A 19888-nucleotide genomic window follows, 5' to 3' on the forward strand; every position below is an offset into this window, starting at 1 on the left:
CCATTCTAGGATGCATAACATATCCCAAATATAAACCAAAAAACCAAGAATTTCCTCTCAAAGGCCTTAGATGTCAAGAATCCTTTATAAAAGCATTCTATGAACACCTTCAGGAATGCATGGATAATGCAATCCCAAATAAAACCAGGACCCAATCCTACAAAGGCAGATGTCCTGTCTGGTGGACCCCAGCCATAAACAAACTATACAATAGAAGTAGGAAGCTACTACATGATAGAGCAAAATCCCAAAAAGGAAGGCATCTCTGATCAGTATTAGCAAAACACGGGCACTCATAAAATCGTCTAAGGCCAGCTGAGAAAAATTGCACAGGACACTAAGGATAATCACAAGGCTTTCTTTAGTTATGTTAGGAACCTGGGTGGAATTTCCCAGATATGCTCAGAATTAGTCCAAAATGACAAAAAATACACGAACCCACAGACATTGCCAACATCCTAGCTGACAGGTTCAGCAAACCCCCACCAAAGGGCAAATATTTATTCCAGCAGAGTGCTGCCCCTGACATCTCAGATGCTCAGGTAAGAGCTGCCTCTCCAAAGCAAAACACAGCATCAATGGGACCAGGCGGTGTCCGGCTGCGTCCTACATGAACTCCAAGAAGAGCTAAACCCAAACATAAAACTACTGTTCAATCTCAGCCTTACTATAGGATATGTACCCAAAGAGTGGCATACAGCAACAGTGGTCCCTCTCCACAAAGGTGGTGCCTCAGCGGATCCTGGAAACTATCGCCCCATAAGCCTGACTAGCTTGGTCTGCAAAGCTATGGAAAGGATCATCATGGGCCTCATAAATAAAGATATTGTGGACCTACAGACACTGGATCCTACCCAGTTCGGCTTTGCTAAGGGCAGATCCTGCCTCTTAAACCTGGTTGATTTCTTTGTAACAGTCACCAAGGCCATTGGCCGAGGGAAGGTGGTCCACACAGCCTACTTGGGCCTCATAAAGCCTTCGATACAATACCCCACTCGGGCATTATAGATAAGCTCACCAGCTTAAATATAAACCCCTATGTCACTAGATGGGTTGCAAACTGGCTCTAGGACAAAACCCACATGGTTAGAATTGCTGGAGCATTGTCAGACTCCAAACCAGTTACAAGTGGCGTCCCACAAGGCTCAGTCCTGGGACCTCTCTTGTTCGGTATATATTTCTCAGAGGTACAGGCCAACACGGAAGGACTGTGGCTGACTAAGTTCACAGATGACTGCAAACTGAAGCCATAATCGACTCTCCAGCCGACACAAGCATCCTCCAAAAGGGCCTCATAGAAACAGACAACTGGTGCCAGAGCCATGGCCTCAAGCTAAACGCCAAAGAGTGTATAGTCATCCCTTTGGCAAAACAAACTGCCCACAAATTACCACATAGGTGGTAATCCATTAAGTACAGAAGAAGTAATTAGGGACCTGGGGACCCAAGTTGATAGCAATCTCTCATTTGACAACCACGTGGCCAAAGTGGTTAGAAAAACATTTTATATAGCCCACCTAATCATGAAGGGATTCACATGTAGATCAGGGGAGGTCATCGTGCCTCTTTACTCATCCCTCATCAGGACCATAATTGAGTACAATGCCCTTTCGGGATGTACCTTACCAGACACCTGCAGCAACTGGAAAGACCCAAAAGTACCTCACCAAGAGGATCATAGGGCTCAAACAGATGCCATATGCTGCCCGGTTAAAGAAACCCAGCTCTACTCAGTGGCATACCGCCTGCTCAGAGGCGATCTGTGCTTGGCGTATAAAGCCATGTCCAACCCGAATTAATGGACATGCTGCACCTCAGAAAATCCAAATCCCATCGAGCCTACGCTCGAGACTTGAACCTCAACACTGAAATAAATAGGACATGCTGGAGGGACAGATTCATAACCCAGAGGCTCCCTTCACTCTGGAATAAAATCCCAGTCCAGGTTAGGCAGAGTCCCTCATTGACTCTCTTCAAGAGGAATCTTGATGAGTGGATGGGAGATCGTAGGTTTACCCCGGGTATCACTTCTGTGCCACTGTTAGACAGAGGCACAGTATACTAACCTCAAAAAAGGGCATAGCAAAATTAATTTAAAATGGGTGTCGATAGCCAAACACACTCTGGCTAGGCTTATAAATGCCCTAGGGCAGATAGCCTAGTATGAACCTATGAACCTATACAAGGAATAATAGGAATCATTGATTCTAGGTCCTGCGAATGTTGACACCTTAGGCTTTTTAGATACCATTGTAGTTTCCTCATATGCAGTCTTGCATATGGAATTAGTAGAATGCAAGGGGCCATAAACCCCAGGGCTTGCAGTATTTTCCTTGCAGATAGCCGGGTCTTTGTGGCCAGTAGTTTGAAGTAGGCTGTCAAATAAACTTGTTTCTATGGTGTGAGGCAGGCCATCTGGGAAGTTGTATTCAAGCTTGCTCCCAGGAATACAATTTGTTGGCAGGGTACTAGGTGTGATTTCTTTTCGTTTGTGGTGTACCCCAGTGAAGCTAGTAGTGTCTTTACAAATGCCAGATGAATTAATAGTATGTCCTGGTGCTCTGCCTGAATTAGACAACCGTCCAGGTATGGGTATATTTGAATATTTCTATGCCTGCAGAATGCAATGACTGGAGCTAGGCACTTTGTGAATACCCTGGGTGCAGTAGACAAGCCAAAGGGCAGTGCAGAGAACTGATAGTGCATGTCGCCTGCTCTGAAGCGTAGGTATTTTCAGCAAGATTCCCTTATTGGGATGTGCAGGTAAGCATCCTTTAAATCCAATGTTGCTAACCAGGCATTTTTGCCTAGCATGGGAAGCAGCTGATGAAGAGTTAGCATTCTGAATTTTGGGATTACCAAAAAAGTGTTTAGGATAGACAGGTCCAGGATAGGACGCCAGGAATTGTCTTTTACCAGGAAAACCTTGCCCACATTCCTCTTCTAGGACAGGTTGAATAGCCTTGATACTTAGGAGAGAGACAACCTGCTTTTGAGCCTCTGCCCACTGATTTGGGGGTAGGTCTGGCCATCTGTTTGGTGTTGGTAAGGACTGGAAGTGGAATCTGTATCCTTGGGTAACTATATTTAAAATCCATTTGTCCTGGGTAATGAGTCCCCAGTTTTTTGCATGCAGGGCGATCTTTCCCCCTAAAGGAGCAGTCAGCTGGGCAGGGCTTGGAAGGTTTAAGGTTAAGTCATTGCAACAGTTTACCATAGGGGGGTGTCTTACTAATTCCAGCTTTGGAAGTGGGAGCCCCCACTGCTTAGGCCTGTGAGTACCTTGAGACTGAAGCCTGGGTGGTCTGCTAGTCCTTGGTTTGGACTGAGAAGGCCTGGAAGAGACAGGAAAGGACCAATTATTAGAAGGGCAGTACCTACTAAATCTGGGAGGCTGTACTTGTAGGAAATCTTTAACAGCTTGCATAGACTTAGCTTTTTCCTCCATCTTAAATACTTCTTCGTCTTTTTGACAAACAGGCGGTCTTGGTTTAAGGGAGCATCCAGTAATTTAGCTTTAACATGATCTGGCAAAGTTTGCTCTTTAAGCCAAACATGCCTTCTAAGTACAGACCCAGTGACAACAGCCCTGCAAGAAGCCTCTAATGAATCAAAACCACACTGCAAAGTATGTTTACCAACTTGCTCAGCAGAATGCATTAAAACCTGTAATTCTTTATTTTCAGCACAGTAAGGAATCAATATCATTTTCTGTTTAAGCAATCCAGTAATATGCTGCTGATACTTTAACATATGAAACTGGCAGTTTAAGGTCCTAATGGCCAAAGTAGCAGAAGTGTATACCTTCTTACCCTTGTGAAGTAGCTCAGTTAAGTATTGAAGAATCTGAGGTAAATTGGGCACCACTGTGCCCATCCTCTAAGTATGGCTCCAAGAATAGAATCTTTTCCATTTTTCAGCATAGGATTTTCTAGTACTAGGCCTCCTTACCACAAGAATGACATCACTTGCTGACTTAGGGATGGTAACGGAGAGATCAGGTAATGAGCCAGGCTGCAAGGCTCAGGGTTTGAAGTTGTGGGTGCAGAATCTGGCCCTCCTGCTGGGAAAGCAGGGCAGGGGTCCGAGGCAGGTGCCCTGGAGCCAGCAGTGACACACTGCACAAGAGGGGGTACCAGTGCTGGCGTGGCCAGTCTGGTGCAATCAGTATTGTCCTTAGTTTGTCCTGTTTGATATTTAGTAGCACTTTGGAGAGGAGAGGCAGAGGGGGGAAAGGCATAAAAGTACAGTTTTGTACCTACCATAAATGTAGATGTCCGAACAGGATAGCATCTGCAGTCCTAACAAATGGGTTGTCCTGTCGTCAGGCAGCCCTTCGGTCGGCCGGATTCCAAAGTCTGGGTCTGGCCTCGGCTAGTGTCGCACTTCACCCGACGTCATCACTGCTGGTCTTCGGGTATAAAGGCATCAGCCGACGCCATTTTCCTCAGTGTTTCTTGCCCCAGATGCCAGTTGCCCTCTTGGAAAGCTAAATTTTTGGATAAATGCCAATGTTTCCAAAAAGTAGAAGGCAAACACAAAAAATAGTCATGTATGTACATATATACAAACAAATACACCATAAGAAATCCCCCCCCAGCTAGCTATTAGGTGGGCAAATACCCTAGGAATACCACAGAGGGAAGGAGGGTGGGTAATCCTGACTGCAGATGCTATCCTGTTCGGACATCTACATTTATGGTAGGTACAAAACTGTACTATGTCCTTCAAGGATGCATCTGCAGTCCTAACAAATGGGTAGAATACCATAGCCAAACTAGGGAGGAGGAAGAAGAAATTATGGTGTAGTTAGGATCCCTTGCAAAACAGCAGTGGCAAACCCTGCTCGGGATCTAGAGTATAGAGGTAAGTTATAATGCTTGGCAAATGTATGCACGGAGGTCCAAGTAGCAGCCTCTATAATGTCCTTGGTAGCCACTCCTCGTAAGAAAGCTGTGGTAGTGGCTGTAGCCCTTGTAGAATGAGGCCTTATGTTCTGTGGAATTTGCTTTCCATGGTAGGAGTAACAGAATCTTATGCAATTTCCTATCCACTTGGAGATTGTCTGTTTTGAAATTGCTTTTCCTTCCCTTCCTGTTGCATATGCTACTAGAAGCTGGTCAGTTTTTCTATTGCCCTTGGTTCTGTCCAGGTAGCAGCGCAACTGTCTATGTACATCCAAGGTATGCAGCAGTCTTTCCCCCCTATTCTGTGGATTGGGAAAGAAGGTAGGTAGGTGGATTGCCTGGTTTAGAGACACTCTGGATACCACCTTAGGCATAAATGTAGGATTAGTTCTCATGGACACTCTATCTTGATGGAAGATTAGGAAGGGTTGTACTGCCATTAAAGCCTGTAGTTCCGAAACCCTTCTTGCTGAAGTAATTGCCAGCAGGAAAGCAGTTTTCCAGGATAGGTGTTGTAGATCTGCTGTTGCTGCTGGTTCGAATGGAGGGAGTGTCAATTTTTCTAGCACAAAGTTCAAATCCCATGCTGGTAATGGTGGTTTCCTTGGAGGTTTTACATTCTTGATTCCCCTCAAAAACTGCCTGAGTAGATGATGTGAGAAGACAGGGGGATTGAAGCTGTATTCTGCAGAAATAGCTGATGCATGTATCTTGATGGAGGAAAAGGACAGGCCTGTATGGAGAAGCTCTGCCAAATTCTCCAGGATGTTGTAATATCTACCTTTGACACATCTTTCCCCCTTTCAGTACTCCAAATGACAAACCTTTTCCATTTTCCTGCATAGTTCCTTCTTGTTGAAGGTCTGCGGGCCTCAAGGATAATGTCTTTAACCCTTTGGGATAAATCTGGGTTAGTTGCTCTTATGTAATGTTCCAGGCAGCCAGTTGCAGAGTTTTCAGGTTTGGATGCAATATGTTGTAGTTGCTCTGAGTTAACATCAAAGGAATCAGGGGTAGTGTCCACGTTTCCCCCCGAGACATGCTCCTCAGTAATGGATACCAATGTTGTCTTGGCCAATTTGGAGCTATCAGAATTATCCTTGGGCGTTCCTCTTTGATTTTCAGTAATACCTTGTGTATCAAGGGAAGAGGTGGAAATGCATATGCTGTCAGGCCTTTCCAACTGAAGGATAGGGAGTCCACCTTCCAAGCAAGTGGGTGGTATGTCCTTGTGCAGAATTTCTTGAGCTGGTGATTGAGTGGGGATGCGAATAGGTCTATCTGTGGCATTCCCCATTTCTTTGTGATGGCCTTGAAGATGTCCGGGTGTAGCATCCATTCGTGAGCATCCGAGGTAGTTCTGCTTAACATGTCTGCTAGGATGTTTTCTTTTCCCGGTACAAATATTGCCTGTAACTGAATGTTGTAACTCAGAGCCATATTCCATAGGTCCAGAGCCATTAGGGGGTATGAATGAGTGCCTCCCTGTTTGTTGATGTACCACATGACTGTGGTGTTGTCTGTCATCATCAATTGGCCTTCTTTGAGGAATGGTCTGAAATTCTGGATTGCTTGTTTTACTGCCAGCATTTCTTTTTGATTTATGTGCAGGTGCAGCTGATCTGGAGTCCATAAGCCTTGAATGCACTTGTCCAGCATGTGGGCCCCCCAACCGAGGTTTGAGGCGTCCGTTGTGATGGTCTGGCTTGGTTGAATGCTGTGGAAGGACAAACCTGGGTTTGACCGGCATGCCTGAGCCCACCATAGGAACTCTTGTTTCAGGCATGGGATTAATGGTAGTTTGGTTTCTAAGCTGTGTCTGTGTTGAGACCATAGATTCTTTAGATACCACTGTAGCTTTCTCATATGCAGTCTGGCATGGGGAACCAGGATTATGCAGGATGCCATGAAGCCCAAGGCCTGCAGTACTTTTCTTGCTGTTAGTTTGTTCTGCTTTGTTAATGCCAAGAAGTAAAGAGGAAGTTGTTCTTGTTTTTCTGCAGTTAGGAATGCCATCTGTTTTACTGTGTCCAATTCTGCACCCAAGAATGTTCTTGTTTGGGATGGTATCAGTCTTGACTTTTTTAAGTTGACTGTGTATCCCAGGGCTTGTAGTAAGCAAATGACTCTTTGTAAGTCTTGTGTCAGCTTGTTTTGGTTGTCCGCTTGTATCAGGCAGTCGTCCAGGTATGGATAAATTTGGATTCCCTGAAGTCTGCAGTGAGCGATTACTGATGCCAGGCATTTCGTGAACACTCTGGGCGCAGTAGATAAGCCAAAGGGCAATGCTGAGAATTGATAATGCTCTGATCCTGCAAGAAATCTGAGGTATCTTCTGCAATTTGGTCGTATGGGGACGTGCAGGTATGCCTCCTTGAGATCTAGAGTTACCAGCCAATACTCCTTGCCCAGCATGGGAAGAAGTTGCTGTAGGGTCAGCATTTTGAATTTTGGAACAATGATGAATGTGTTTAAAGCGGACAGGTCGAGAATAGGTCTCCAACTTTTCTCTTTTCTTGGTACTAGGAAGAGTCTGGAGTAGAAACCCTTGCCCTGTTCTGTAGGTGGTACCCTTTCCACAGCTCTCATCTTTGTTAATTGAGCTATTTGTTTTTGCTCTTCTGTCTTTTGATTTGCTGGTAGGTTTGGCATTCCTCTTTTTACTGGTAAAGTGTGGAAATGAAACCTGCAGCCTCGGTCTATAGTCTGCAAAATCCACTTGTCTCTTGTGATATGGTGCCAGTTTTTTGAAAATAAGGCTAACTTTCCGCCTAAGGGTGCTGCTATTTGTTCCCTGGTAGGCGGTGTCAGAGCCAAGTCACTGTGATTGTCCTGTTGCAGTGGCAGTGGTTGTGTCTGTGCCTCGTTGGTTATTGCCTTGCCACTGGCGTCCTCTGTAGGCACCTCCTCTGGATTGATTTCTGCCTCTTGAACGCCTATTCCTGCCTCTCTGAGTTTTAGAGGAGTCTGGAAAGGACCAATTTTTGGAAGGCCAGTTCCTGCTAAACCTTGAGGGCTGAACCTGTAAGAAATCTTTAACTGTTTGTGTGTTTGTACAGATTCTGCCTTCTCTTCCATTTTCTTCATTACCTGTTGGGCAGGAGAAGCAAACAGACTGACCTTATCCATAGGAGCATCTAATAGCTTTGCTTTAACATGATCCGGCAAGACCTGTTCTTTCAACCATGCATGCCTTCTTATAACTGTGCCAGTCATGGCTGATCTAAATGAAGCCTCCAGTGCATCATAGCCACATTTTAAAGAATGGTTACTAACCTGCTGAATGTTATTCACCATTTCTAGAACATATTTCTTATCTAAGGTATCATCAGAGGACAGTTTCTTAGTTAATTGATCAAGCATAAACTCTTGGTATTGGATCATATGAAACTGACAGTTCAAAGCTCTAGCTGAGAGAGTAGCAGAGGTATATACTTTTACCCCATCTCTCTAAGGACCTGGATTCCCTTTCAGAAGGGAGAGGGTTTTGCTGAGGTTGAAGCTACTGCCTTAGGCCCCTGGGAAATAGTCTCAGGATCTGCAAAGGAGCCTTGTATAAGTGGTGATGAGTGTCCGGGACCCTGTAAAACCTATCGGGCTTAGCAGGGGCAGGAGGTAAAGTGTCAGGAGCAGTGCAAGCATCATTGAATGCATCATCCACAACAGGAAGAACTGGAGGTATAGCTAAAGGCCTGTGTTGCGGTAAGTGTAAAAAGGTCCTAAGCCTTTTTTAGAGTCTGAGAAATCTTGTCCCTGCCATTGGAATTGCTCTCTCATGGCATGTAAGGTTTCCCCAAAAGAAAATTCCTCTGGTGGAGAGGCAGAAGGAATCGATTCTTCAGCATCGGAATCTTCATAAGTAGAAAAAGGAGCCTCTGGATGGTCTGTATTGTCTGTATCATCAGAAGAGTCATCAGAGGACACTGGCTCAGGGGGCTCTGCTCTAGGTCTCTTTTCTGGAGGCTGAGAGGCCCTGTCTGGGTGAGATTGGGATCCCCTTATTAAAGAGATGAGATCCTCTGCCAGAGTAAGCATTTGGGAACTGGAACTGGGCCTGTGAGAGGGGGGCTTAACAGGCACAGACTTAGCAGTTTTGGCTGCTTTAGCCCTAGCAAAGGCCTTAATAGACATGGCTGCAGGAGGCCTAGCAGCACCACGTGCTGGGGTAGAGACATCCAAAGAGATGGTGTCCGATAAATCTTGAGAAACCACAGTAGTAGGCAAAACTTCAGAGGCCGATTCAACTAGGGTAGAAGGGGCCTCGGTAGTAGTCATGGATTCGGCTGGAGATTGACCCGTTTGCTCGGTTTCAGCCGAAACCGAGACACTCGCGGTTTGCTTAACCGTGGTTTCGGCTGAAACCGCGGACCGCGAGTGTCGGTCCTTTTCTTTGCGTTTCTTAACAATTTGAGTAGTCGGAGGATCCGACGGCATAATGTACGCAAAATCTGAGCCGAAAAACTGTTCAGCAAACTCCGACCGACGCCTAAGCGTTCGTCGGTTGAAGGAAGCACAGGCTAAACAAGCTGCTACGTCGTGGTCTGGGCCTAAACAAGGTAAGCAGTAAGAGTGGAAATCTTTATGAGGTATTTGTTTCCCACAAGTTAAACAGTTATTCACTTTTTCTGACATCGGCTGAGGCAAGAAAGAGTCCCCAACGGGGTACTTAGCTTTATAGAAGTCTTCGAAGTAGTATTCGGTAGTGGTAATCTCTGGATCTGACCGACCGGCACTTGCGAACAGCTTCTGCTTCGGGCGCCACGCGGCAAGAAAGACTGAGGAAAATGGCGTCGGCTGATGCCTTTATACCCGAAGACCAGCAGTGATGACGTCGGGTGAAGTGCGACACCAGCCGAGGCCAGACCCAGACTTTGGAATCCGGCCGACCGAAGGGCTGCCTGACGACAGGACAACCCATTTGTTAGGACTGCAGATGCATCCTTGAAGGACATCTGATAGGTTATTCCAGGTGAAGGACAGGGCATCTACTTTCCAAGCTTGTTTGTGGGGAGTCCTTGTGCAGAATTTGACCAATTGGTAGTGCTGAGGGGAAGCAAACAGGTATATTTCTGGGCTCCCCCATTTGTTTCTCAACATGTTGAATATCTTTGGTTCCAGTTTCCACTCGTGTGGGTCCATGAGATTTCTGCTTAGATTGTCTGCCAGTGTATTTAGCTTTCCTGGCAGGAACTGAGCCTGTAGGTGCACGTGGCAGCTCAAGGCTATGTTCCACAGAGCTGTGGCTAGTCTGCAGAGTGTGTATGAGTGGGGTCCCCCCTGTTTGTTTATGTGCCACATAACAGTGGTGTTGTCCGTCTTTAACTATAATTGTCCTGGAAGAATGTGGTCCTTGAATGCTGTCAGAGCATTCTGTACAGCTAACATTTCTTTTTGATTGATATGCAGGTGCATTTTACTTGAGTGCATTTGCCTTGAATGCACCGCCCTGCCATGCGTCTGTTGTTAGGGTTTGGGCGGCAGGGGGTAGAATGAATGGCAGTCCCTTGTTTTGGTGACTGGTCTCTGCCCACCAAAGGAACTATATCTTTAGACAAGGAATGCTAGGAATCATTGTCTCCAGGTCCTGAGAATGTTGACACCATACGCTTTCTAGATACCATTGTAGTTTCCTCATATGCAGTCTTGCATATGGAATTAGTATAATGCAGGAGGCCATGAACCCCAGGGCTTGCAGGATTTTCCTTCCAGATAGCTGGGTCTTTGTGGCCATTAGTTTGAAGTAGGCTGTCAAATAAACTTGTTTCTCTGCCATAAGGTAGGCCATCTGGGAAGTCGTATTCAAGCTTGCTCCCAGGAATACAATTTGTTGGCAGTATAGCCTCTCCTCGACTAGTTTAGACCAGTTTACAGGCATCGCTGTATTCTGGGCTGTGGTGTAGTTCCTGTGTTGTCCATTACCTTACTTGGATAGAAGGAAGTTTCTTTGCTCACCAGTGGGAGTGGGGAGCCTTGTGCGGCCTACCTGTCCCTGTAGGAAGTGAACTTAGCACAAGAGCTGTAGTAATTGGTTGTTTTGGACCATTTCTAGCTCTTTTGTAGTTCCCTGTTTAAAATCCGCGTTTGCGCGATTGTGTGCATAGCGCAGTGCCGGTTAAACAAGGTTAAACTTCTTCTGGCTCCGCCCTTAAAGGCACAGCACTCCCTTATACTGTTCTAGCATGTGGAGTGGTAGATTACTGGTGTCCTCTCCAGTTCAGCTGGTTAATCTGGGTATCTTGAGACAATGCTACAATTGTCTCATGTACACAGACAACCCTCTCCTCCTCCCAACAAACACAAATACATGTGAGAGATGCAACTATATAGCCAAACTGGAGGCTGAACTCTCTCAACTCAGGGCTGGCATGACCAGACAGGAGGAGATGGTAACCACACACACACCTAACCCAGTCCCACATAGACCTACCACAACTGCAAACCAAACACATAAAAACACAAAGACATACTCGGAGGCTCTAATAAAAAACTTACCAAAACAAAGCAGACATCCAAAAATCCACCACCTCAAAACAAAATGCATGCAACACATACTTCAATAAATCAGTGTGTCAACCAATCACAGCCCTTAAGGCCAAACACCATGCCTGATACACTACTAATAGGTGACTCTATAGTCAGACAAACTGATGTCTCGCTTACCAGGCTGAACAAGGAAAGGGTGACTGTGAGCTGCCTATCGGGAGCTAGGATCCGCCACATAACACACGCACTCAGGTCACTCCAAAGCAAGTACAAATATGACTCCGTCATTGTCCATGCTGGCGTGAATGACCTGAGACGTACCTCCCTGGACTACATGAAAAGAGACATAGAGAAGCTCTCTGATTATGTAGCCCAGGCAGGTATGACCCTAACCCTGTACAGCATCTTGCCCTCACCAAGAATGATGCCACAATACAAAGACAAGATGATCAGCTTTAATAATTGGCTCAAGTACTGGTGTCATTCTAAGGGGATCCAATGTCTGTCTGCCTGGGATGACATGTTGGACAAGCCACGCTGCTTCTCAAGGGACGGCTTGCACCTGTCACCACTGGGCTTCCAGATATTGGCTAAGGCTCTTGCCACCCCCATAGTGCCTTTTTTAGGCAAGGCTCAAAAGACAAACCCACTTCCTTAGAAAACAAAAATGGAAAAAAACTAAGGGTAATGCTGCTCAATGCCAGAAGTCTAAATCTCAAGATGCAGGCACTCGATGCACTCCTCAATATGGAGAACATTGATGTCTGTGCAGTAACTGAAACCTGGTTCAAGGCTCCTGAGAGCACCCCAGCGCTACCAGGCTATACCTTGTATCATGCTTTTCGGCCCCAAAACCCGGGCCAAACCACAAAGGGAGGGGGAGTGTCCATATTCATCAAGGACACCCACACCTCCAGGTTAGTAGCAACACATGAAGCATCAGAGACCATACAGGTGCAACTAACCATAGGCAAAACTGCTATACAACTGGTAGCATGTTACAGACCACCCTCCCAATCTCAGGAACCCCACTCAGCCTTCCTGAAGACATTGGAGGATATGAAAGTATCACAAAATACCATCATACTGGGAGACTTCAACTACCCAAACATAGATTGGGTACATTATTCTAGCCCTAACACCCTAGCCCAAAGGTTCCTGGAATTCATAAATTCAAATGCACTGGAACAACTAGTCACCTCTCCCACTAGGGGAGATAATATACTAGACCTGATCATCACAAACATGGGGACAAAATGCTCCACACTGGAGGTATATCCCTCACTAGTGAGATCCGACCACAAACTAATCACCCTGGATATACATATCCCACCTCCACCCCCAGCACAAAAGACCACAGTGAAAAACTTCTCAAAAGCAGACTTCACTCCTCTTAAGACTGAGATGGTATCCTTCAAGCCCACTGGGCCAGTGGATACCACATCCCACAATGCCGAATCCTTCACAAATGCGTTCTATGGACATCTCCAAAAATGCATGGATCATGCAATCCCAAATAAATCCAAGTCCCTCTCCACCAAAGGCAAGTGTCCTGTCTGGTGGACCTCAGCCATTAACAAATTGTATAACAAAAGAAGGAAGCTACTGCACGACAGAGCAAAATCCCATAAAGGGAAGACATCTCTGATCAACATTAGCAGAAAACTACGTTCTCTCATAAAAACATCCAAGGCCAACTTTGAGAGAAAAATCGCTAAGGACACTAAAGATAACCACAAAGCCTTCTTCAGCTATGTTAGAAACCTGGGCGGAAACCCTCAGATATGCGCAGAGTTAGTTCACAACAACAAAAAATACACTGAACCCACAGATAATGCCAACATTCTGGCTGACAGGTTCAGTGCAAATTTCTCCCCTCCCTCACCCCCAAAAGAAGAAATACTTATCCCAGCTGAATGTAATCTCCCTGTCATCTCAGATGTCCAAGTGAGAACCGCCCTCAACAAAGCTAAAAACACAGCATCGATGGGACCTAACGGTATCCCAGGTTGCGTGCTACGTGAACTCCAAGAGGAGCTAAACCCGCACATAAAAATGCTATTTAACCTTAGCCTTACTACAGGATATGTACCTGAACACTGGCGTACAGCAACAGTGGTCCCACTCCACAAAGGGGGTACCTCTACAGACCCTGGGAACTACCACCCCATAAGCTTAACCAGCCTGGTCTGCAAAGCTATGGAAAGAATCATTATGGAACTCATAAACAGAGACATAGGGGACCTACAGACACTTGACCCCACCCAGTTCAGCTTTGTAAAGGGCAGATCCTACCTTTTGAACCTGGTTGACTTTTTCGAAACAGTCACTAGAGCCATTGATGAGGGCAAAGCAGTCCATACAGCCTACCTGGACTTGTCTAAGGCCTTCGACACAATACCCCACTCAGGCATCATAGATAAGCTCAACAGCTTAAACGTAAACCCTTATGTCACTAAATGGGTTGCAAACTGGCTAAAGGACAGAACCCATAAAGTTAAAATCGCTGGTGCAATGTCAGACTCAAAGCCAGTCACAAGTGGTGTCCCACAGGGATCTGTCCTGGGACCCCTCTTGTTCGGCATTTATTTCTCAGATGTTAAAGCAAACATGGGAGGGTTGTGGCTGACAAAGTTCGCAGATGATTGCAAACTAGGCACCATAGTCGATACATCAGTGGACACATACATCCTACAAAAAGGCCTCACAGAAACGGACAACTGGTGCCGGAGTCACGGCCTTAAACTAAATGCCAAAAAATGTATAGTCATCCCCTTTGGGAAAAACAAAGTGCCCACAAATTATCACATAGACAGCAACCCACTGAGTATGGAAAAAGTAATCAGAGACCTAGGGACCCAAGTCGACAGCAACCTCTCATTTGACACCCACGTTGCCAAAGTGGTTAGAAAAACATTCTACCTTGCACACCTCATCATGAAGGGATTCACATCCAGATCCAAGGATGTCATTGTATCCCTATACTCCTCCCTCATCAGACCCATAATTGAGTACAATGCCCCATTTGGTATGTACCTCACCCGGCATTTGCAACAGCTGGAGAGACCACAAAAGTACCTCACCAAGAGGATCAAGGGTCTCCAATATATGTCTTATTCTGTCAGACTAAAGAAACTCCAGCTCTATTCAGTAGCATACTGCCTGCTCAGAGGTGATCTCTGCCTGACGTACAAGGCCATGTCCAATCAGGATCTGATGGACATGCTCCACCTCAAAAAATCCAAATCCATCAGGACCACGAGAGCTAAAGACTTGAACCTCGGCACAAGTATGAATAGGACATGCTGCAGGGATAGATTCATAACCCAGAGGCTTCCCATGCTTTGGAACAAGATCCCAGTTCATGTTAGGCAGAGCCCCTCACTGACTCTCTTCAAGAGAAATCTTGATGAGTGCATGGGAGATCGTAAGTTTACCCCAGGGGTCGCATCTGTGTCACTGCTAGACAGGGGCACAGTAAACTAATTCTATTACATAAGGGGACCTTAATTGTGCCACTACTAGACAGAGGCACAGTATTCTAAATCTATTCTGTGCATTTTTGTACCATTTCATGGGGTGGCGAAAGCCACATCACTATGGCTAGGCTTACAAATGCCCCAGGGCAGATAGCCTAGTACTAAACTATGAAACTATGAAACAAGATGTGATTTCTTTTCGTTTATGGTGTACCGCAGAGAAGTTAGCAATTTCTTTACAAATGCCAGATGATTTAACAGTATGTCTTGGCTTTCTGCCTGTATTAGACAACTGTCCAGGTATGGGTATATTTGAATACTTCTTTGCCTGCAAAATGCAATGACTGAAGCTAGGCACTTTGTGAATACCCTGGGCGCAGTAGATATGCCAAAGGGCAGTGCAGAGCACTGACAGTGCGTGTAGCCTGCTTTGAAGCGTAGGTATCTTCTGCAAGATTCCCTGACTGGGGTGGGCAGGTAGGCATCCTTTAAATCGAGTGTTGCCAACCAGGCATCTTTGCCTAGCATGGGAAGCAGCTAGGGAAGAGTTAGCATCTTGAATTCTGGAATCACTAAAAAGGTGCTTAGAGTCGACAGGTCCAGGATAGGACGCCATGAATTGCCTTTTCTGGGTACCAGGAACAGTCTTGAATTGAAACCTTGTCCCTTTTCCTCTTCTAGTACAGGCTGAAAAGCCCTGATGCTTAAAAGAGAGAGAACTTGCTTTTGAGCCTCTGCCCACTGATTTGGGGGTAGGTCTGGCCAACCGTTTGGGGTTGGTATGGTTTGGAAATGGAATCTGTATCCTTGGAAAACTATATTTAAAACCCATTTGTCCTGAGTAATGAGTTCCCAATTCTTTGCATGCCGGGCGATCTTTCCCCCAAAGGAACAGTGAGTTGAGCAGTGCTTGGAAGGTTTAAAGTTTACCAGACAGTTTACCATATGGGGGAGTCTTACTACTCCCTGCTTTGGAAGTGGGAGCCCCCCACTGCTTAGGCCTTTGAGTACCTTGGGACTGAAGCCTGGGTGTTCTGCTTGTTCTGGGTTTGGACTGTGAAGGCCTGGAAGAGGCAGTAAAGGACCAATTCTTAGAGGGCCAATGCCTACTAAATTTGGGAGGCTGTACTTGCAGGAAATCTTTAACAGTTTGCATTGATTTAAGCTTTTTCCTCCATCTTTTTAAGTATTTCTTCTGCTTTGTTGCCAAACAGGTGGTCTTGATTTAAGGGAGCATCCAGTAATTTAGCTTTAACATGATCTGGCAAAGATTGCTCCTTAAGCCAAGCATGCCTTCTCAGTACAGACCCAGTGACAGCAGCCCTGCAAGATGCCTCTAATAAATCAAAACCACATTGCAAAGTATGTTTTCCAACTTGTTCAGCAGAATGCATTAAGTCCTGTAATTCTTTATTTTCAGCACAGTCAGGAATCAACACCATTTTCTGTTTAAGCATTCCAATAATATGCTGCTGATACTTTAACATATGAAACTGACAGTTTATGGCCCTAATGACCAAAGTTGCAGAAGTGAAAACTTTCTTACCCCATCTATCCCGCTCCCTGGAATCTCTATCAGAGGGGGTACGTTTTTTGGCAGTAGTAGCATTAATGCCCTTGTGTCCCTATGAAATGGTCTCAGGATCCGCAGTAGGATTTTTAAAGAGGAACTTGTGAGAGTCAGGTACCCTATAATACCTATCAGGTTTTCTGGGAGCAGGAGGGTCAGGCTAGATTCCGAGAAGGCATCATCTACACTGCCCAGTACAGGAGGGATAGCTAAAGGCCTGTGTTGGAGCAGGAATAAGAAATCCCTAAGCCTCTTTTTAGAGTCAGAGTAATCCTGGCTTTCCCAGCGGAAATGCTCCCTAACAGTATGCAAGGTCTCCCAAAAAGAGAAGTCCTCTGGAGGGGAAGCAGAGGGAATGGAGTCCTCTGCATCAGAATCCTCATAGGTAAATAAGGGCAACTCCTGATCATCAGAGAAAACAGAAATTTCAGAATCCTGATCAGAAGGAAAATCAGTTCTAGGTCTCTTAGAGGGAGAAGGGTGGCTTCCCCTGATTAGAGTAATAACGTCTTCAGCCATTCTTATCATTTGTTTTTTAGGCATAGGGGCCTGACCATGCAGTCTGGGCGTCAGTTTTCTGGGCATGAATTGAGTTTTAAAAATTGAAGAAGAAGATGGCATTGGTTTAATATGCAAGTCAGTAGGCCTGAATACACCCTGAGAAGCCGGTGCCTGCGCAGCAGCTCCAGGCCCATCCAAGGTAGAGACATCTGCAGGTTCCACAGTAGAAGAAGCATCTCGCTGCATACTGGACTCTGACTGGGTCTTAGTAGAGGCCTGCAAATCTGAAGTAGCAGGTATCAGGGGCTGTGAAAGCACCTCACTGAGTACTGGCGAACTGGTGACTAGCTTAGGAGAAGCATCGGCAGCAGCTTTGGACCTATGCGGTCTGTCTCTGTCTTTATCTTTGCGGTTTTTCAGAATGTCGGTAGTCGGGTTGCTTACGAAAGCCATTTCTGGATAATTGAACAAAGTCTACCAAAGTATTTAGATGTGAAAATGAAACGATGACGAATAGTACGAGGGGTGAATAAGGCACAGGCCGACAGCGAGGTAGGTCGTGGTCAGGGCCTACGCAAGAAATGCAGTACAAATGAAAATCTTTATGAGGTATTTGCTTTCCACAAGAAATACAGTTGTTAACTTTTACTTACATCATTTTAGAGAAAGAAAAAGGATCCCCAGTGGGGTACTGACTTCGGATCTCAAACTCGAAAATGAAAGTTTCAGGAGTCGGCTGACAGGCACTTACGAAGTGCTTCTGCTTCAGGCACCATACGGCAAGAAAGACTGATGTAATGGCATCGGCTGCATGCTTTATACGTCTGATTACCTGACGTCATGGAAGATGAGACAGCAACCGGCGCAGGACCCAAGACTTTGACAATCAGGCCGACCGAGGGCTACCTGCAAGCAGATAACCCAAATGTGATGACTGCAACAGTGAAACACGAAGAACATCCTGCTGTTGAGCCTCTGCCCACTGATTTGGGGGTAGGTCTGGGAACTGTTTGGGGTTGGTAAGGTGTGGAAGTGGAACCTGTATCCTTAGAAAACTACATTTAAACCCCATTTGTCCTGGGTAATGATTTCCCAGCTTTTTGCATGCAGGGTGAACTTTCCCCCTTTAGGGAGCAGGCAGCTGAGCAGGGCTTGGAAGGGTTAAGGTTAAGTCGTTGTGACATTTTTCCATAGGGGGGAGTATTACTAATTCCAGTTTTGGAAATGTGAGCCCCCCACTGCTTAGGCCTGTGTGTACCTTGAGACTGTGGCCTAGGTGGTCTGCTGTTCCTGGGTTTGGGCTGAGAAGGCCTGGAAGAGACTGGAAAGGACCAATTCTTAAAAGGCCAATGCCTACTAAATCTGGGAGGCTGTACTTGCAGAAAATCTTTAACAGTTTGCATAGATTTAGCTTTTTCCTCCATCTTTTTAAGGACTTCTTCTGCTTTGTTGCCAAACAGATGGTCTTGGTTTAAGGGAGCATACAGTAATTTAGATTTAACATGATCTGACAAGTTTTGCTCCTTAAGGCAAGCATGCCTCCTAAGTACAGACCCAGTGACAGCAGCCCTGCAAGATGCTTCTTAAGAATCAAAACCACATTGCAAAGTATGTTTACCAACTTGTTCAGCAGAATGCATTAAATCTTGTAATTCTTTATGTTCAGCACAGTCAGGAATCAACATCATTTTCTGTTTAAGTAATCCAATAATATGCTGCTGATACTTTAACATATGAAATTGGCAGTTTAAGGCCCTACTGGCCAAGGCTGCAGAAGTGTATACCTTCTTACCCAATCTATCCAGCACCCTGGAATCTCTATCAGAGGGAGTAGGATTTTTAGCAGTAGTAGCCTTGATGCCTTTTGGTCCTTGGGAAATGGTCTCTGGATTGCAGTAGGACTCATGAAGAGGAACTTGTGAGGGTCAGGTACTCGGTAATACCTGTCAGGTTTTCTGGGAGCTGGAGGCAAAGAGTCTGGGGCCAGATTAGATTCCAAGAAGGCATAACGTACAATGTCCAGTACAGGAGGGACAGCTAAAGGCCTGTGTTGAGGGAGGAGTTAGAATTCCCTAAGCCTCTTTTAATCCTGGCTTTTCCAGCAGAAATGCTCCCTAAGTGAGTGCAAGGTTTCACCAAAAGAAAAATCTTCTGGAGGGGAAGCAGAGGGAATGGAATCCTCTGCATCAGAATCCTCATAGGTAGATAAGGGTAAATCCTGGTAATCAGAAGAAACAGAAATTTCAAAATCCTGATCAGAAGAATCAGAAGGAAAATCAGTTTTAGGTCTCTTAGAGGGGAAAGGCTGACTTCCTCTAATTAAAGTAATGAGGACTCCAGCCATTCTTATCATTTGTTTTTTAGGCATATGGGCCTGACCATGCGGTTTAGACGTTGGTTTAGGCGCGAGTCGAGTTTTAGGCCTTGAAGAAGAAGATGGCGTCGGCTTGAAATGCAAGTCTGTAGGCCTGAATATACCCTCAGAAGTCGGTGCCTGCATAGCGGCTCCGGACCCATCCAAGGTACAGACATCCACAGGTACCATAGTCGAAGAAGCATCTCGCTGCATACCGGACTCCGAAAGGGTCTCAGCAGAGGCCAGCGAATCTGAAGTAGTGGGTATCAAGGGCTGCATAAGCTCCTCACTGAATACCGGCGAGCTGGCGACTAGCTTAGCGGAAGCGTCATCGGCAGTTCTGGACCTATGCGGTCTGTTTCTGTCTTTATCTTTACGTTTTTCGGAATATTGGTAATCGGATGGCTTAACAGAGCCATTTCTGGATAGTTAAACCGAGTACCAAAATAATTTGCTGCAAAAATAGCCCGATGACGAATAGTTCGGTGGTCGAATAAGGCACAAAACTGACAGCGAGTAACGTCGTAGTCTGGGCCTAAGCCAAGGAATGAAGTATGAATGAAAATCTTTATGAGGTATTTGCTTTCCACAG

General features: G+C 45.7%; 1 protein-coding gene across 2 annotated transcripts in view; it reads right to left on the reverse strand.

The window, feature by feature from the left end:
• Positions 1–19888, reverse strand: part of MRI1 (methylthioribose-1-phosphate isomerase 1) — a 312149-nt gene that overhangs the window by 136378 nt on the left and 155883 nt on the right. The window lies entirely within an intron of this gene.

This window comes from Protopterus annectens, chromosome 2.part1 (assembly GCF_019279795.1).
Source record: "Protopterus annectens isolate FY-2018-M chromosome 2.part1, PAN1.0, whole genome shotgun sequence".
Taxonomy (NCBI): domain Eukaryota; kingdom Metazoa; phylum Chordata; order Ceratodontiformes; family Protopteridae; genus Protopterus; species Protopterus annectens.